Source organism: Convolutriloba macropyga, unplaced genomic scaffold (genome assembly GCF_964194025.1).
Source record: "Convolutriloba macropyga unplaced genomic scaffold, txConMacr16.3 SCAFFOLD_2847, whole genome shotgun sequence".
Lineage (NCBI taxonomy): Eukaryota > Metazoa > Xenacoelomorpha > Acoela > Convolutidae > Convolutriloba > Convolutriloba macropyga.
Genome location: NW_027452597.1, coordinates 1 through 13,548, shown reverse-complemented (window position 1 = coordinate 13,548; position 13,548 = coordinate 1).

The following is a 13,548-nucleotide window of genomic DNA, read 5'->3' as shown; positions in this document are numbered from 1 at the left end:
GCGCAACGCCAGTGAGGCAGAGCGAAATGTGCGAGTGCAACCCACAAAACACGTTGAAGAGTTGACCTCGCTTAAAAGGAACAAGCAAAACAAACAGCAACCAATCAATTCGAGCACAACCAGCAGAGAGGAGCCTCAATCAACAACTCAAAGGTACGACAAGTAGTTCCAAGATTTAGTGGATGAAAATAGAAGATTCAGATCGACCCAACAAACTAAAGATCCTCTATCAACAGACTGCTCATTTTCTAGAGGAAGAAATACCCAAGCAACTGCAGCGTCAAAACAATCATGTGCCCTATCAAGCTAATTTCGTTGAAGATCATCCGAAAGAAGCAAGGAAGTGCAAGGCAAATTTGGACTAAAATTGGCTTGCATATATAAGCAAAGGCACGCAACCAGCAGAGCAAAGCAACGCAGCTCAAGCAGTGAACAACAACGAGGGCAACAACAACTACCCAACGGAGAACTTAGTTGCTCAAGCTGTGCAAAGTGGAGCAACAGCAATTGGACAGGAGACGGTGAAGGTTTCGGAAACATCTTGAGCAAAACAAAGGCGCAAGGAAAGGATGAAAACTGGAAAACGAATTTGAAACCAAGATGCGACTAGAAAAGGCACGGTTCGAGCGGAAGAGGCTAGAATTGGAAATGCAAATGAAAGAACTGGAAACCAAGCACCAACTACTGGAGGAAGAGCTCGAGCTAGAGCGCAAAGTGAAGAGAATAGCATTAGGGAACAATGATGCTCGTTCCCAATCAACTGGTGCTTGAGAAAAATCACCCTTCAACTGGACCCCAAAGAAAAGAGATGTCTCAGACTGGGCCAGCAAGATCGACAACCTTCTAACACCAGAGCGGTAAACAGCTCGCTTTGAAGTAACCCCTGAAGTGAACAGGTATAGTCATTTCTCACGATGTCGCAGTTCACGAGACCGATCCTCAAGTGTTGAAGACAAAGACGTTTCCACCAGAGCTGGTCTACGATACAACAATGGCTATTCAGGTAGTAGAAGCCTACCAAAGCTGAAATTGAACAACTTCGCTCTCGAAAAGCTCTCGAATGAGGAAACGCTCTCGAATGGCCGGAGTGGTCTAGTATGTTCATTGCTACAGTGGATCAACGACAAATACCAGACTCAGAGAAGATGAGCCATCTGAAGACTCTACTGACAGGCAAGGCAAGGTCAACAATCTCTGGAATGGGCTATTCTGGACAGTTCTATGGTGCTGCATGGAGAATTCTGGAGAGGAAATTTGGAAGGCCTCATGTGATCATTAATGAACAGCTGGAGAGTCTTCGCAAAGCAAGTCAGGTGAAACCTCACAACTCAACAGGTCCGATCAATTTCTCGGTCATTATTTCGAACTTTTTGAATGTGCTCAAAGAGTACAAGCAGATTGGTGATCTGCAATCAAGATCGACACTGTATATAGCGGTAGATAAATTGCCTCAAGATCTCAAAGAGAAGTGGTGGTTCTATGTTGATGATGAAGATGAAGATTGGCCTGATCTGATATGTTTGAAAGGTGGCTATCTAGGATAGCATTCGTGCATTAGGGGTTTTCAGCTTTCAAGGGTCAGCGAAGAGAAGAAGACCGAAGAAGCGCAAATAGAGACAACGGTTCTCGAAAACATCGAACTTCAGTGCAAGCTCGAACGTGAAAGAAACGAAGCAAACGCAAAGTGATCACTGTCCGCTAGTTGATGACACTCATAAAATATGGAATTGTCCACTATTCAGGAACATGAGTGTGAATGATCGGTACGCAGCAGTGAAGAAGCAACGCTTAAGTTAGGGATGTCTAGGCAAAGGACATGCTATCAAAGATTGTTCAGTCAATGCGTGCGGCATCAACGGATGCATCAAGAAGCACAACCGATTGCTCCGCTCAGAAAACCAAATGGACGAGGGCAATTACGCAGTCAACGTAAGCGCAGCAACAATCAACCAGAGTAACGAATTTGCAAGCTTTCTTCAGATAGTTCCTGTCTCAATTCAGAGCGGTGGCAACAGGCTGAACAAAATGCTTTACTCGATAGTGGATAATTGGTTTCATTCATTGATCAGAGTGTGCAGGAGGAATTAAGAACCGAAGGCACCGATGTGACGCTCAACATTGCTGGCAAAGGACCTGAACACAGAAAAGGTTCCTCTCAAAATAAAGGGACTAAATTCAAAGGTGCATTCAATCAAAGCGTTTGCACACCCGTTGATATCCTTGGGAAACACAAACTACAACTAAAGCAAGCTGAAGCGAAATTTCAACCATTTGAGTGTTCTACCCAACAAAATCCTCAACTTGATGGAAGTTGGCATCATCATTGGTCAAGATGCTTATGAGCTACAACGCCAATTGGACTAGAAGACAGGAACACAAAGTAAACTTTTCGCCGTTCTAACAGAGCTAGGATGCGCAGTTAATGGACCTATGACGCGCAAAAGAAAACAAAAAGTTTGTCATTTCGCCTTCACTGAAGATGTGTATGTGGCTGAGAATATCCAAACCTGGTGGGACATAGAAACCTATGCTTCCAAAATCAACATCCTCAGTCAGTCAAAGAACGAATGGCAGGCACACAAGATGCTAGAGAGTTTGACGAAGTTTGCAGGCGAGCGGTACGAAGTGAGAATGCTGTGGAGTGAACCAGAGCTAAACCTACCGAACAACTACAGCTCAGCCTTGGATCAGCTTTACTCACTGGAGCGAATATTCCGAAAAGACCCAAACCTGAAGAGTTTGTATCAACAGCCAATAGATACAGATGTAGAAAAGGGATCCGCAAAAACATTGAACGAGTCCGAAGTGAAATGCATCTTCGGGAAGGAATGGCCACACCATCCAGTTCTAAACCCGAACAAGCCTGGCAAAGTAAGACGTGTTTGCAATGCTGCCTCAAAGTTCAAAGAAGTATTCCTAAATGATCAGCTACTAGCAGGACCTGATCTGCGACATGGGTTGATTGGAACAATATTCAGATTCCGTGAAGAACCAATAGCCCTAACAGCTGACTTCGAATCGATGTTTCTACAAGTGCAAGTTCCAGAACAGGACAGAAATTGCTTGAGGTTCTTATGGCGTCCAAGAACAAACGAACCTGTTCAGATATAAGAATATCAGCGTCACGTATTTGGAGCTAAGAATTCTCCAACTTGCTCAAACTACGCTTTCAAGCGAGCGCACTGAACGACGAAAAAGACTATCCGATTGAAGCAAAGGCAATACCAAACAACTTCTACATGGACGATTTCATCAAACCAGTAAAAACCCCTAAAGAAGCAGATGAGGTCTTCGATCAACTACAACCTCTTCTCTCACAAAATGGATTTGAATTGAAAAAGTGGATAAGCAAGAACGATGCAGTTACCGAAGCAATCCCAGAAGACTTGAAGTCAATCAGCAACACGAAGCAAGTTGAAGTGGAACCTAATACAGAGGGGTCATCATTGCTAGGACTACATGGACTGTTACTAATGATAGTCTTCAAGTGTGCTGAGTTACGAACACGGAAGTTGAAACACCTATAACTCAGAGGAAGATTCTATCACTGGTTTCTTCAGTTTTCGACCCGATTGGATTGTTTGCTCCGTTCAGTGTTCACATGAGACGACTTCTGAAAGGCATCTGGACTAAGAATAGACAACATTGGGATACCGAAGTGGAGCTTGGTGAAGAAGAAGAGTTCCTGAAATGGAAAGAACAACTTGCTGCTGAAACAAGCATCGATAGAAGATACTTCAACAGAGAGAGGGATAAAGCCGAACTTCATGTGTTTGCTGACGCATCCGAAGACACGAAGTGTACAGTTGCCTATCTACGTTCACAACCAAAAAAACTCAACTGACTTAGCATTAATCATTGGAAAATAGAGAGTGGCACCGATGAAGCATTTTTCAATACCCCGACTGGAACTACAAGCGGCAGTCATGGCAGTGAGGTTGAAAGAACAGATAGTCAAGGAACATGAAATGAAGATAAATAGTTGCAGTTTTTGGTCAGACTCAACTACAGTATTGCTGTGGATACATAGTTCCCATCGTAAACAACAAGTGTTTGTGGCCAATCAAGTGGCTGAGATACTAGATACAACTGTGGAATCAAGTTTCACAGTGGAATCATGTGAGCGGTATCAACAACCCAGCGTACATTGGCACCAGAGCGATCAACACTGAAGAACTCAAGAGAAGTGAGTGGCTCATTGGGCCGGCCTGGTTGAAACAACCAGAAAAAGAAAGGCCAGAGCAATTGAACCTAATCTTTGCATCAGATGAAGAGAAAATACCCTCATTAGTCTTCATGATACATGCTAAAGAGAAGAAAACTGGCATTCAGTGGGAACGATTCAGTAACTTTAAAAGACTAGTGCACACAGTACCATACGTACAGCGAGCATTGAACAAACACAAACCAGCAACACTCGTAGTCAGCATTGAAGAAATAGAAAAAGCAAAAGCAATTATCTTCAAACTACTACAGCATGAACAGTGTGGAGAAGAGATGAAATCTCTCAAAGCTGGAAAGGTAATTCCCAGAGACGGCGAATTCCTGAAATTCTCGCCTTTCCTAGATGAAGGAGGACTTTTTTGAGCCAAAGGCAGAATACACAAAAGTCAATTGGACTTCAATGCAAAGCATCCAATTTTGCCACATTGGAAACATCATGCGGCTGAAATATTCTTGCAAAAGGAGCCCAAGGACAATCAACACGAAGGCATTGAGCATGTAAGAAACATTTTTCAGCAGAAGATATGGATCCTAGGCATACGGAACGCCTTAAGATGAATCAAGAACAATTGTGTTACCTGCAGAAAAGGCAGAGCACAGACGATAGCACTGGCAGATCTACCCGAAGAGCGGTTAGATGCTTCAATGGCTTTTACAAATGTTGGAGTTGACTACTTTTGCCCTTTCATTGTGAAGATTGCGCACAGAAACGAAAAACGAAGCTGTTGTCTATTTACTTGTCTGACTATGAGAGCGGTGCAGATAGAAGTGGTACTCAAGTTGGACACAGATAGTTGTCTCAATGCAATAATGAGATTTATTGCTCGAAGAGGCAAACCAAGTACAGCGACAACGGGACAAACTTTGGTGGCGCTGAAAGAGAGTTTGCAGTTTACGTTGCGGCATGGAACAAGGAAGGGATCGAAGAACATCTAATTCAACGAGGAATCAGATGGAAGTTCAATTCAACCGCAGCACCCCACTTTGGAGGAATATGGGAACCGCTGGTGAGAAGTTGCAAGAAAGCAATGTATGCAGTGCTGGGGAACAGATCAGTCACCGAGGAAGTTCTTTCAACAACGATGTGTATTGTAGAGCAGACGTTGAATGCAAGACCATTTACTCCAGTCAGTTCAGATGTTAATGACTTAGAAGCATTGACCCCCAATCACTTCTTGCTTGGCAACAGGAACGTTTGCTTACCCTACCTACCATGCGCAGAGAAAATTGTTGATCATCGAAAACCCTTTCGACAAACTCAAGCCTATGCAAATCCCATAAGCGACAAATTTTGTAAAGAATATCTGCCAACTCTGAATAACCGGCAAAAATGGCAATCTACGACGTTGAAACCCTTAAAGAAGATCGATCTCGTTTGGTTGATCGAAGACAGCGATAAGCGTGGATATTACAACCTAGGTCGAGTTACGGAGACCATCGATGGGTCCGACGGCGTGATTCGATCAGCGATAGTTCAAACGAACGATGGAGTGTACAAGAGACCAGTATTAAAGCTCGCCCCAGTACTACCTGGAAAAGGTGTTTTCGCGAAGGAAAACAGGGCCGGCAATGTCATGGCTGAGCTTACTAACTCAATAACCAAACTTGAATAGCGCTTCAATTTAGAGCCTCAAAGCCAGATTATCTTGACAAGCAAAATTTAATATTATATTCTACTAAAGCCATACGGATTTGTTCACACATACATCACTCGTCATACATGAAGTTAAACTGAAACCCAAACTCGAACTACGCTGTTACTGCCACGTATTCAAGTGTTCACAATCACATGACCTTAGCTCAAGCGGAGCAAGAGATATCCAGCTTGGAAAGCCAGATTCGATGAAGTTTGCGATTTTCATACCATTTCAGAGAGTGTGGGGAACCGTATACGGTGTCCCGAACCCCAACCTCAGTATTCAGAGAATCTTACGACATAGTAATCTAAAATCAATCAAAGATGCTACTTCGACCTGTTTGGCAGTATAAAAAGAGCTCGAAAAACTACCAAAAATCATTTGAAACTCGTTTATTTTGTCTTACTAATCTGACATGCAGTGCGTATTGAAGCACACTTTCATGAGCGGTAAATTACTTGTTATTGTGTCTTGTTTCTGTAGATCATATGAGTGATTGTAAAGTTTTAACTTTAATTTGACTTGTGAAAAGAGAATTAACTTTGATATTCTCAAAACTTTTTTTTTGAGGAACGAAGTTCCTAAGTAAGAGAAACTTCGTGCAAAGCATAAAGACAGTTTCTCTTACTGGCTTCAGCGAATCCCACTATAAATCACAAATTGCGTTATTGAGCAATTGAGTGTACTGAAATGCACCAAGCGCAAAATTTCTTACATTTGTTAACTTTTATTATCGGGAAAGAACTCTCGGAAAAAATTAAGACATCGGAGACGGAAGTTACTTGCCCTAACCAGTAACTAGGACAGTTAGCTAGAGCTGAACATAGGGGATTTTGCAATTTCGAATTATAACTTGAGTTATTAACTCTCAAAACTCGAGCAAAAAATGATTGTTTCAACTTGAATTATTTTGTTATTCTCAGAGAAACAATTTTGTTATACAGCAAAGCTGAGCAATTAGTTATCAGGAGTAATTGAGCAACAAGTATCGCAACGGCAATCTACAGTATAGCGAATAACATAGTTCACAAATGTTAACTGCAAAAACACAATATCCGGACAGATTTCAAACCGCTGAAACGAACTGGGCGATGTAAAGTTTTCCTTGACTTGGATAGGAGAGCAAACGTTACAGCCTCCCTCAGTTTATTGTTCGCATAGGTGAAGAAAGAAAACAATTAGAATGGTTTGGTTGCAATAGTTTTAACGGAAAATGGATAATTCTTGAAGCAAACATCAATAACAGAAACGGGGACTTTGTGCGAAACTTGACAGCTCGAACCATTTTTTTTCTCAATTTCTAAATGATACATAACGAGATAATAAAAACCGAAATAAAAGTAGGTTCTCCTAACTAGCTGCTGCACTTTTCACATTTTTTTTGAAGATTTAACTCCAACTTTAAATGTGTTTTTTGACACTGTACTTTAATGGCAAAAATTTTGATCCCGTTCCAAAGTTTTCAGCAACTATGCCATCGTTCATCAATTTTATGAACTAGCATTTTTTTCGATCCGATCATAGCCGAACGTCATTGGCTTGGTAAGGGGATCAAGTGCTAAAGAAAATGCAAATATTTTCCTTGCAATTGAGTGTTGCAAACTTTTGGAACTTTTGGTACTTTTGGAACAAAGCAAAAATTACCAAACGACACTTAATATCCTAAAATAACAATATTGCTCAAAACTTTACATAAAGTAGTGACGTGACGTCAGGAAGAGTTTTATAAGGCAGAACCAGGGTAGATAAAAAAAGTGAACTTTTTCGTGACTCTGTTTCTGTAAGGTTTCTTCAGCTCGTCCTGGAATAATTCAACGCACACTAAATAAAATAGTCATGCGCAGCAGAACTAAGTTAGAGTGTTGTTTCTAAACTGCTTTGGTAGTCTTAAGTTTTAAAAAAAAACTGATGCTGCTTCAATACGAAGACAGGTAATTATTGAAGAGTTAGGGCCTGTTTGATGATTTTTTGAAGCTGAAGTATGGGGTTTTTTGGCTATGAAAAAAAACCTCATGACTTCATGTCGGTAAAATTTCATACAGCTGACTAAGTTATTTGCTTAAACGATCAGTCTTAGTAAAGTTTATTAAGCTAATGTCAGTAAGAAAACAAAAACTGAAGCAATGTTCGCCATTTTTCTCTAAGTTTGCAGTTTGTCTTCTTGCTTAATATTTTTTACTTAAGTTTCCTTAGTTGAGTAAAAAATGGACTATCATCTGTTTTTTTTTTCAATCATTGCTTTTTTTCGTTTTTTGAGTTGTAATATGACTGATTTTTTAGAAAGCAAAACTAATCATACATTCAATCTCACTATAACAATTGATACTGAAACAGTTTTCATTAATTCGCGACTTTCCTCCCTTAACTCAGTGTTAGGCGTAACCTGAATACATTCATATAAAAAAGTGGTCTGCAAAAAACTCTGCTTCTCAAAAAAAATTTCCTGCTTTCAACTTTAATGAAAACATGGACCTCAAGTCTAAGTTTTGAGCGTTGATCTAATATTTTTGCGTTGAAGTTACTGTTAGATATTAATTCAACTGCAGTTTTTCGCTGATATCTGCTTCATACAGTTTGGGTCATTCAGGAGTCCAGAATAACATATTGGATCAAGATGAAATAGTGGATCGATATGATGAAATAGTGCTCAATTGGGTCAGTAATTGCATTAAAACTGAAAAAATTGAAATCTAAGATCATTATAGATATGTACGTTCAGAATCAGAACTTAATTATGAATCTGCTTGTCCAGGACTCAAATTAAATTTTCAGACGTTTTTTTTTGAGAAATTGTAAGAACCACCTTTGTTATTTACAGTGTTGATGAAATCTAACCAAAATTGAATTCAAATTATTAGTGATAAGAATTTCTGTATAACTCTCGGTCGATGGGAATTTGAGTTTACTTTATCTGCGAAAAACAGAAATTAATAAAATTTTCCTTGAGTTTTTCTGACTGTGTGCGTTTTACATTCCCGCACACATGAAAATTCTTTTTTGTATTATTATAATTAATTAAAATGCCAAAAAATGTTGCAAGTATAATAAATTATATTTACCATTTTAGAAGACAAAATCGATTATATTTGAATATAATTAAATGAAAAATCGTAGTCCCAGTCAATTATAATTCAATAAAAGGAATTAACATTAACATTAACTTATAAAAGTTTCACGTGCTATTCCTTCAAAACTAGCCACCCCTCTTGTATCCAACGTTTTGTTTCCGCTCCTTTCCTTCTTTCTCTTTTTCCGCATTTCTGTTTGAAAAATTCGTGATCACCATTCCAAAGTCCAAGCTGAAAAAGGAAAAGTCCCAGATCATTTTTCCATAGACCATTTTTCCTTGCAATTTTTCCAAAAGGTTAAATAGGTTTATAAATGCCGACACAGAGAAATAGCATCTTAGTTCCATTGAACAGCAGCTTTTTTTCGAATAATTTTTGAAAAATAATAAAATATACCTGGAAGAGTTAATTCTTAATCAATATTGCAGCTCACTCCTTCCTGCCCGTGTCGTTAATTTTCCATGTTCCCAGGTTGAGTTCCAGGCCCAAAATGATTAATGACCAGACTACTGAGAATGAAATGACCTCTGATCAGACCAAAATGACCTCTGATCAGACTTTCCAGACAAAATCATCTCTGATCAGATTTTCCAGACCAAGATAGCTTGTGATCGGACGGTACCCAGACTATGTTTCAGACTATAGTGCGCTTATGATCAGACTGAGATCCAGCCCATTGTCCAGACTATATACAAACTATAATCAGACCTTTCAAAGCGAACTGACCTTCCAAATTGTTGACTTTAAATGTAAGGAAATAACCAGTATGCTCGGTTTCAGTTACACGAAAATAACAACTTTATTATTTCATTTGTTCTTCCGACCCTTTTGTGGGGGAGGAACTATATACTCAGATGGATTTTTCTTTTGTTTAGTCAGTTTTGGCCAATCGATATATTCCAAGTAGACAATTGAGACTGGTATCATTACAAAGCCCGTCCAGCTCGGAATCAAAAAAAAAATTTTATTGTCGTTTTTTTTTAGTGAGTTATTGAGGCTTAAAGTTTTGTGAACCACGGACGAAAAGCCGTTGTTTTTATTCATAATTTTTTTGTATTTTTGACGAAATTTTTGGCAATACCAATAACATTTCTCAAACGTTTTAACAACAATGATATGAATTTTATTTCAACTTAACACTCAACTCAACTGTCAACTCAATACTCAACTCAACACTCAACTCAACTCTCAAGTCAACACTCAACTCAACTCTCAACTCAACGCTCAACTCATTACTCAACTCAATACTCAACTCAGCACTCAACTCAACACTCAACTCAATACTCAACTCAACACTCAACTCAACACTCAACTCGACTCTCAACTCAACACACGACTCAAAACTCAACTCAACACTCAAGTTAACATACAAATCAAACCTCAACTCAACACTAAACTCAACTCAAACCTCAACGCTCAATTCAACACTCAACTCAATGCTCAACTCAACAGTCAACTCATCACTCAACTCCATGCTCAACTCAACAATCAACTAAACACTCATCTCAATACTCCACTGAATACTCAACTCAACACTCAACTCAACACTCAACTCGACTCTCAACTCATCACACGACTCAATACTCAACTCAAAACTCAATTCATTACTCAACGCAACACACAACGCACCACTCAACTCAACAAAAAACTCAACAGTCAATTCAAGACTCAACTCAGCAGACAACTGAAATCTCAACTCAACACTCAACTCAACTCTCACCTCATCACTCAACTTGCCAATCAACTCAATGCTCAATTCAACAATCAACTCAACACTCAACTCAATACTTAACTCAACACTCAACTCAACACTCAACTCGATTCTCTACTCAACACTCGACTCAAAACTCAACTCAACACTCAAGTTAGCACACAAATCAAATCTCAACTCAACACTAAACTGAACTCAAACCTCAACATTCAACTCAACACTCAACTCAATGCTCAACTCAACACTCAACTCAACACTCAACTCGACTCTCAACTCATCACACGACTCAAAACTCAACTCAAAACTCAACTCCTTACTCAACTCAACACTCACCCCACCACTCAACTCAACAAACAACTCAACACTCAATTCAACACTCAACTCAGCAGACAACTCAAATCTCAACTCAACACTCAACTCAACTCTCACCTCAACACTCAACTTGCCAATCAACTCAATGCTCAATTCAACAATCAACTCAACACTCAAATCAGTATTCAACTCAACACTCAAGACAACACTCAAATCGACTCTCAACTCAAAACTGAACTCAAAACTCAACGCAATATTCAACTCAACACTCAACTCAACACTCAACTCAATACTCAACTAAATACTAAACTCAACACTCAAGTCAACACTCCACTCAATGCTCAACTCAACACTCTACTCAAAACTCAACTCAACACTCAAGTCAACACTCAACTCAGCTCTCAATTCAAAACTTAACTCAACACTCAAGTCAACACTCAACTCAACTCTCACCTCAATACTCAATTCAAAACTCAACTCAATACTCAATTCAATACTCAACCCAACACTCAATTCAACAATCAACTCCTTACTCTACTCAACACTCAACTCAACACTCAATTCAATGTTCAACTCAACACTCAACTCAGCCCTCAACTCAAACTCAAGTCAACACTCAACGCACCACTCAACTCAACAATCAACTCAACACTCAATTCAAGACTCAACTCAGCAGACAACTCAAATCTCAACTCAACTCTCACCTCAACACTCAACTTGCTAATCAACTCAATGCTCAATTCAACAATCAACTCAACACTCAATTCAATATTCAACTCAACACTCAAGACAACACTCAAATCGACTCTCAACTCAAAACTGAACTCAAAATTCAACGCAATATTCAACTCAACACTCAACTCAACACTCAACTCAATACTCAACTAAATACTCAACTCAACACTCAAGTCAACACTCCACTCAATGCTCAACTCAACACTCTACTCAATGCTCAACTCAACACTCAACTCAACTCTCACCTCAACACTCAACTTGCCAATCAACTCAATGCTCAATTCAACAATCAACTCAAAACTCAATTCAATATTCAACTCAACACTCAAGACAACACTCAAATCGACTCTCAATTCAAAACTGAACTCAAAACTCAACGCAATGTTCAACTCAACACTCAACTCAACACTCAAATCAAAACTCAACTAAATACTCAACTCAACACTCAAGTCAACACTCCACTCAATGCTCAACTCAACAATCTACTCAATACTCAACTCAACACTCAAGTCAACACTCAACTCAGCTATCATTTCAAAACTTAACTCAACACTCAAGTCAACACTCAACTCAACTCTTACCTCAATACTCAATTCAAAACTGAACTCAATACTCAATTCAACACTCAACCCAACACTCAATTCAATAATCAACTCATTACTCTACTCAATACTCAACTCAACACTCAACTCAACACTCCAGTCAATGCTCAACTCAACACTCTACTCAATACTCAACTCAACAGTCAAGTCAACAGTCAACTCAGCTCTCAATTCAAAACTTAACTCAACACTCAAATCAACACTCAACTCAATTCGTAACTCAATACTCAACTCAAAACTCAACTCAATACTCAACTCAACACTCAACTCAACACTCATTTCAACAATCAACTCAATACTCACTCAACACTCAACTCAACACTTAATTCAATGTTCAACTCAACACTCAACTCAGCTCTCAACTCGCACTCAAGTCAACACTCAACGCACCACTCAACTCAACAAACAACTCAACACTCAACTCAAGATTCAACTCAACATTCAACTCAAATCCCAACTCAACACTCAACTCAAGTCTCACATCAACACTCAACTTGCCACTCGACTCAATGCTCAACTCAACAGACTACTCAACACTCAACTCAATGCTCAATTCAACACTCAACTCAACACTCAACTCAATACACAACACTCAATTCGACTCTCAACTCAAAACTCAACTCAACGCTCAACTCAACACTCTACTCAATACTCAACTCAACACTCAACTCAACACTCAAGCCAACACTCCACTCAAGGCTCAATTCAACACTCTACTCAATACTCAACTCAACACTCAAGTCAAAACTCAACTCAACTCTCAACTCAAAACTCAACTCAACACTGAACTCGACACTCAACTCAACATTCAACTCATTACTCAACTAAATACTCAACTCAACACTCAAATCAACACTCCACTCAATGCTCAACTCAACACTCTACTCAATACTCAACTCAACACTCAAGTCAACACTCTACTCAATGCTCAAATCAACACGCAAATCACTACTGAACTCAACACTCAAGTCAACACTCAACTCAACACTCAACTCAACACACAATTCAATACTCAACGCAAACTCAACTGAACACTCATTTCAACTCTCACTCCAAATGATTAAGAAAAAAACTTCTAGGAAATTTGGATCTTTTTTGTTTCCACCCCCAGATTTGTGGACATATATCGATTACGCCCCCCAAGCGCACGTGCTATTTTTATAGTTAGTAATTTGCTAAAAGTAACACATAATTTGTAGTTGTGGGCATCAAAAACTCGGAGTTGGGGTGTGATGTAATTAGTTTTAATTAAATACTTA